General features: G+C 35.0%; 1 pseudogene; it reads left to right on the top strand.

Moving 5' to 3' along the window:
* Positions 1-486: 486 nt before the first annotated feature.
* Positions 487-5,400, top strand: LOC149193771 (persulfide dioxygenase ETHE1 homolog, mitochondrial pseudogene; annotated as a pseudogene).
* Positions 5,401-8,163: the final 2,763 nt, after the last annotated feature.

The following is an 8,163-nucleotide window of genomic DNA, read 5'->3' as shown; positions in this document are numbered from 1 at the left end:
GATCATATCCTTTGATTTTTTTATTTTTGTGTTACGAACGATGTTCAACATGATAATGTCCCATGCAGATTTTTCTTTTTCACCTTTCAAGGTCATGTCAAGTTATGGTGTAACACCTCTCCATATGCTTCTATTCACTTTTGAACAACTCAATGATGAGTTTATGTCTTATTTTCAAGAATCTAATTCTGAGAATTTATTTAATGAAATTGATGAACATAGAATGAGACGGAATGAATCTATGAATGATTTTTCTAATAGATTTCTCAACATTTATTATAAAATTATTGAGAAAAATAAGGATTGGCATCATCAAATGAGATACTTGCCTCGTCTAGTTCAGGCGTTTCTGAGAGAGAAACTAAAGATGAATTGATTCTTGACAATTAGTCATCAGAAGGTTCTAGTATTATGTTCCCTAATTTCATCATGCCAACATTTTCTTCAGGTATAATTCAAATAAAACCTCATATTGCAGAGGAGGAAATGGTTCCCCTTGATTTCACTTATCCTCCTTCGTCTTCATTATCAAATGAAATTGATTCTTCTCCTAATATGAAAATATCTGTTGCTGATGAAGCAGGTAATGAGGAAACTTTACCTAAAAAGGAGAAGAGTTGTCTTGATTCAGAAGCTCAATTAAACTCTACTGAAGTGGAGCAAGCCCAATTTGATAATCACATTGGTAAGCTATCCTTTGATAGTCATGTTGATGAATCTCAAATTGATCATATTTTTCTTTCATATTTCCATGATATGCTCCTACATTTGTTTCCCTATAATGAAAAAGACATTGTATTGGGTGACATTAGATCTTCAATTGATTCCCTAGAGCATAACATGCATGTTGACCCGATCCATTAGGATGATACGAATGTGTAGGATTTGATTTTTGGATATGATTTAGTTGGAATTGATGTTTCTTCTCCTGACTCATCTCATATTTCTTCATCCATAGGATATCACACACAGTGCCCTAATTTCATTGACGAGTCTTCTACACCAACTATTTCTCCAAACCCTTTAAATATTTATCCTACTAGTTTTGATTACAATAATATACATAATGGTGTTTTCTCACTATCAAAAGATGAAAATATTGAACCCCTTGTTCATGATATTTTCAATTTGTAATCCTTAACAAGTGAAGAGGAATATTTTGCATCTTAAAAAGCTCAAGGAATTCCTCTAGTCGATTCATCCTCATTCTTAATCCTTGAAGAGTCTCATGGGTTAGATGCCAAATATGATCAAATTAGTGGCTTTAACATTTGTCATCCTATTGATAATGTATTCATTGATACCTCTAATGATAATCATTCATATTCACTTATTGATCTCACTAATCCATCGAAATTTTAAGAGACACCTTTTGAAAGTTTAGGGACTTGTTAGGAAGTTGAGGCACTTCAACTTACAATGATGGTTATGTTAGGTTCTCATGATCTTAATGAGATCTTTGAACTAGGGAAGATTAGGGTTTCCTCACAAGTTTCTTCTTTCAACATCATATTTCCAGATGAAAGCTCATTTTTGAAAGATTCTGATATGAGTGATGTTTCTTCAAGATAATATTTTCATCTTCTATCAATTGTTATGTACCACTCCTTGTACTATAATTTTTTTGTTGAAGAGAGTACACCAACCATTGTTTCAAATCCTTCATATTCTTGCCTAGTTTGTGCAAATTGTGATTAGGTACAAGTTGGTGCTATCTTACCTTTCGAAGAGGAAAAGAATAAGAATATTTCCCATCTTTCTTCTAATTGGAAATCCACTGTATGTGAGGGAAGAAGTCACATGACTCATCTCTTTCATGAAACTCATCTAGTTGATTCATCTCCATCTTGCAAACCAGAAGAATCTTATTTGTTGAACAACCAACCTACCAATGCTAGAACATCTGATCAAACCAAAAATATAGTCAATTATCATTTTGATGTCACAACTAATGGAAACTGTGTGCATTCATTTGTTGATCTTACAAAGCCACCGATATTCAATGATCTACCATTTGAAGGTACCGAGGTTTTTCAGGATGGTGTGGCACTTCATCTTTCACTGATGGTTATGTTAGGTCCTCACATCCTTGACAAGATCCATGAACAAGATTAGATTAGGGTTTCCACGCTAGATTCTTCTCATATCATAGTTACACCAGATGAATGCTCATTTTTGAGAGATTTTTAGGGTTTTTAGGTTGGTCATTTTGAATGTCATGACAAGATTGTAGATTGGATGGAAGAGTCTTATCTAGTGAATTTATTTGCGAGTAGGTTGCATCTCATCTCTCTTGTGCTTGATTTAGGTTTAATAATAAATGAATATACCATGGAGAAATTCTGAGGGTTTTAAAGTTTATCATTCTATTTATCAGGATAAAATTGTGGCCTGGTTGGAACAATATTTTCTAGCATGCTTTCCTACTAGTAAACATGACCTTCTTGCTCTTGTGCGTGATTTAGAGGCAAGCATCTTTTATTTTGCACAATACTTTATACTAGTTTTAATCGTTGGCATATTTGTTTTTGCAGGTCAGGAACTGCTATAGTGGCTGCATCGGAAGTTTGACTTCACATGACCTAATCTCCTTTTGGTTAAATTAGGGTTTTAGGTTTAGAGTAGTTAGTGTTTGCTTGTTCGGGTCTACTTGTTAAGGTTTTAGGCTTATATTAGTTAGGTTTTTTATTGTTAGTCAAATTATGCATACATGTTCTCTGTTTTATTGCAGGTAGCCTTATACATTCATCATCCTGTATTGCATTTTGGAGTTGTCTACATGAGAATTGCATGGAACTTTTAATTGCAGATACCTGATTTCTCTTGCATTGAAACATGTTTTTTTTCTAGTATTACATGTAGCTTTTTATATTGCATTATATCATGCATTCATTTTACACAACACTATCTTCTCCTTGCACTGAATTCACTTTCTATTTACCTAGCATGACCTTTTTTCTCTTTGTTGCATGGAACTGCATTACATTTCACACTTTCATCTAAGTCTTGTTTTCTGGATGGTCTTTACAAACGTTTTATGTCATGCCTCTTTGCACATGTTGAAACTCTCGAAGAGATTCTTTGGTCACTTTTCCCTAATGTTGAAACCCTAATCGAATGGTTGCGTATGATTGTGATGGATGCTCCAAGAGGCATCCACTCATAGATCCAATTATTAAAATTATGTCCCAAACATACTTCCTACGAGTCAGACCCATTACCAAGGAAAATACGGACATATGCCCGTGGGGAACACTAAGCAGTTCATATGACCTATATCTATAACCTGAACCCTGTGTCTGACATGGTCCTAAATATTTCAATGGTATGTTTTCACTTGACACCTATTAGTTGGAGATACGATGCAATAATGTGGCATGAGGTCAAACACAAGTTAGAAAAATATTTTGGTTTTTGAAAAAAAGGAAGAACCTCTCTTGCCCATAAAATAAGTCGATAGCCCTCATCCACCCTGGCGCAATAAATTCCCAATAAATGATGCCAATGTGCATGCAAAAAAATTTAATTAAATAGATGGTAAAGGGTTGAGAATGTATTCTTGCACAAAGAGGAGATGCAAGCAACTTCACTGAGGGTATTAAAGAAGCCTGCTAGTAGCGAGGCAATGCTTGTGATTTCTTGAGTGACTTTGCCGGGGTACTGAACAAGCTTTCTAGAAACAGAGAAACACCAAAATATCACCTTAAATTTATGAATACAATAATCCCTTTGTCATGTTCTCTACATCGCTGTCAAATAATGACATCTGTGAACTCTTGGTTTGGTGATGAAACACTAACAGGACCTGACTAAGGAGACAAGTGAATGACATATCCATAATGGTCAAGTAACCCAAGGGGTACCCATAGTGTCTATACAATACTTCCTTGCATTATTAATGAGACTCAATCTATTGAAGGGTCATAGGCATAAATGATGGATTTAGCCAGTGGTTCACCAATTGTTGTAGCCGCTACAACAACACCCAAAGTTTTTAGTTGTATATCTAAACCTTTCCCTCCCTCGCTGTGATTTTCAAGGGATTAGTGAATTTCCCATTGATAGTAATGATATAAGCTATTTAATGAACTAGTTCTTGTATGCCCATGAGAAACTCCTACTTTTCTTACCTAACTTTATCCTCATCATTAGGGTTTATGGCATTTTTCATCCATTCATCTTGTAAAGGATGCTTCAACACACACAGGTGAAGAGTGCTTTATATCTAGGGACTTGTGAGAACTAAACTCTTATGCATTCTAGGTTTTGGGTGAAGCACAATTGGCTTTGAAGGAAGCATTACTTTCTATACTAACTTGGCACACCTAGTTCTAGATTTCATCAAGGATTTGAATGAAACATCTTATCTTTTCCTAGTGCATACTACTAAATTTGTTTTAACTATAATTTGATGGTTGTGCTATGAGAAATGTTGGGTATCATAGAAACAATGTGCAAAAGTTCAAGTCCATGTTATCATTCAGAAATTCCTCATGATCTCTCTTTGAAAAGTCCAAGGATTAACAATATCAGAAAATGATTATCAGGAACGAGAATTATACAAAAATTTCCTTTAATTAAAGACACAATTTCCATCATGATACATGCCTTGGTTACAACATACATCTACAAGGATGGTTATTTCCATTTACACTATGCCTATCACCATAACCCTAGCTATTGTGTGAGAAGAGTAATTGAATAGAGTTTTCCATATCCAAAGATCGTCCATTGGCTACTCAACACTTTTGCAAATTGGTGTATCCAATGGACAAAATAGTGGACATGGATCTTACTGTAATAAAGGAGCTAGGCTTACAACTGATATATGCCATGAATACTCATGTGCATTCTTACTATGTCATAGGGACTAGTCTGATAAAGAATAAAGTGCCAGGTGTAAATTCTGTGATATCATAAGTATGTAAAGAAAATGAAGATGTATTTGTCAATGGTGGCGATAAAATTTATGTTGGAAATATGTTTCTGGAGGTTTGACCTACTCCTAGTCACACACAAGGGTGTGTGACTTACATAATAGGTGAAGTCCCTAGTCAACCTAATCTAATAATGGATTTCACTGGAGATGATATTTTAATATGTGGCTATGGTCACACTTATTTTCAAGAGGAAGTGCGAAACAATTTAAAAAATATGTACACTCACAAATTTTGACATTGCCAAAGGACACATTGTTATTTCCTGCTCATGACTATAAGGCCATAATGTAATGACTACATAAGAATAATTGCTTTATAATCCTTGACTTTCAAAGGATAAGGATACATTCAAGAAGATAATGGAAAATATTGGTCTTTCTTATCCAAAATGGTTGATGTAGTAGTGCCAACAAATATGGTGTGTGGTGTTCAAGGTCTAGTGAAAGTGTTAAGTGCATAACTTTTTAGGATGCTTAATATCTATAATAGGCAGCTCATTATTTCAATTTTCTCTCTTTTACCTTGGAGGAGTAAACATTATATTTTGGCAGGATTTCAAATAGAAATTTTAGAACACAGAATGATTGTGAGAAAATTTGCTATTCATGACATGCACTACACCATCTTGGTCCATGCACCTTTAATTAACATTTTTGCTAGACCAGATATAATTGACTTAAAGGTTCCAAAGTACCAAGTGCTGTGCATTATGGCAGTAAGCTTACATACACTAGCTAAGTTTAAAATTTAGAAATGTGATTTCATGCACCATCATTCACTAAATGATGAGATTGAATGTCATTCAATCTTCCATATTGGTTCATAACTTTGAAACCTTAGATAAAGCAGTGTGGCAGTCACATTTTATTTTTTAGTGTATCTAACTCGTGAAAATGAAACTTCAACTGCATCATAAGTCGCAACTAAGCATGGATACTAGACTTGCGACTACAAAAATGTGACTTGCTTGAACCTGCTACTTGGTTGTCTCTATCACATGCAACAATGCCAAAGCGCATTTTTGGTTTGCGGCCTCTCACATGTCATCTTTATCATTTCGTCTACCCTCTTCATGAACATTTATAATCTAAAATACACCTCACCTCTCTCCTCTCTGCGCCCAACCTTGATATACATGCTCTCTCTCGACTGTATACCTTGCATAAAGTCTAAATCTCTCCTAAAAATCTATGAACACCATTTATTTTGCAGATGTCTTCAGCCTGGAAACAACCCATGCTTCATCACCTAAGTCTCTTTTCACCTACCTTCCATCAAACAACCCACACACATATTCATTGGCTACGATCGCTTGAGCCTATGGTTTGAATTTGTGCAAGCTTATTGGGTGAATCATACGAGACATCATGTCAGAATTGATTCAAATAGTTAAAAGTTATTAGATATTCATTGGAATAGGTATGTTCATGATCATGAAGTTTATTTGCATGAATTTATTAATGAGATCGCAAGTTCCCTACACTTCTAATCATATGTATCTATTTGGGTACATGCATGGTCAAATTCATTGGTTGAAGCTCCCGTTAAGGAACATAGTTAATTACAATGGAGTCCCTTCTCCAAAACCATAAATTTACTTTCACAATGGTAGTTTCCAGTGTATCTTGGGACTCAACCTGCAACCAGTCCAACACCTACTCTTCTCAGCAAATCGCAAAGTGCACTTGTAGTGAGCAGTGAAACTAGAACTTGCAAGTGCAGCTAGGCCTAGGGATGAAAACTGCAACTTGTAATAAAATTGGTCTTCTTCCCCTTCAGGTCACAATTCACACATTTAGTCATTAATGGAATTATACTTTTAAAATGTGGTTGGCACTTTGAAAAGAAATTGTGACTAGACTTGAGCTTCCCTCTAGTAATTATAATCACAAAGATACCTTTGGAAACCTAGTTTTGGGGTATTATTATCTTATCTCTGGCATTCAATAGCATACTAGCAAGTTTCACATTGATTCTAAAACAAACCATAGATTTAACTTTGATGTAAAGACCTTGTGTAAATACCAGAGGATTGAACTCAAACGAAAAACATGTTTTCATTATCTTTCAGTCAATATGAATGGCTTGATCATCAATTTTAGAAAGGTTACAAGGCTAAGGAAAGAATACTATTAAGCTTAAGTCAGAGCTAGTTAGCCTATGTAAGAGCTTTGGCCTTTAATGTCTGTTGGTGAAAGCTTTGGTTCAAACTTCATTTGATACAACAGTTGAATCCTCAGTAAGAGAGGATTAAGTGATGGACCTGAAGTCTCATGCACAATGGGATCATGTAACCTGGGCCATAAATTTGTACCTTTGAAGAATGAAGGATACTAAAGTTTTGGTGGTATTCTATAAAGGAGTACTCTCTATGAGAATTGGAATGTGAACTCAAAATCTTGCTACAACTTCTGGAATGACAAAACACATATTCCTAGGACCTAGATAAAGGTTATTTGTAATCTTTAGCACATATACGATAGATCTAGGGGTGCACATGTTAAGGATTATTGAGATAGTTGAATACCAAAACATTAAATGTGAAACACCCAACATAAAGAGGGTCAAATGAAAATAGGAAAAAGAGAGCAAAAAATAGCTATCGCATTCCCCAAAGTCAAAAGTCACCTAGAGAGAAAAAGGATTGCTCAGTCTTTAGGGGCCAAAATTATGTTTATATAATGTGATTAGAGTTTTCAACGAAAATGGCCTAGATATAAGGGTGGTTATAATCTCCTTTAGCCACTAGTACACTTGCCAAGGGTGCTCATATTTGATGTCTTTTCTATTTGGTCAAAAGCTAAAAATGGGCGCAAATGGGCCCTTGTTTCATATATCTTAAGATAGAACTCTCATATAAATATAACATGTGGCATGAATAAATGATCCAAGAATATCATGAAGGGGTATGTTTAACCATCAAAGGAAGTAGTAGACAAATAAACATGCAATACAACAAATGAACATCGCAAGCCTATTCATCAGCTCATGCAATTCTTCATGACCTTGCAAAAACATTGACAAGTGCTCTAGGGTTTCCAATAACCATCCATATTCTTCTCATAACTTCTCTTCTATCATAGTCTGAATATTTCTTATCATAATGCCAACAACTATGCAGTGATCAATATGAGCATCTAATAGGCATTAGACATTCAAGAGTCATGCGGGTAGATGAAAGGTCATGGGAGAAGGTGAAAGGTCACCCTCCTCATTATATAAA

This window comes from Pinus tabuliformis, chromosome 2_2, assembly GCF_031772625.1.
Source record: "Pinus tabuliformis cultivar Carrire ecotype Pingquan chromosome 2_2, CPIR1, whole genome shotgun sequence".
Classification (NCBI taxonomy): Eukaryota; Viridiplantae; Streptophyta; class Pinopsida; order Pinales; family Pinaceae; genus Pinus; species Pinus tabuliformis.
Note: the sequence above shows the minus strand (reverse complement) of the source record. Positions and strands in the feature narration are given on the sequence as shown.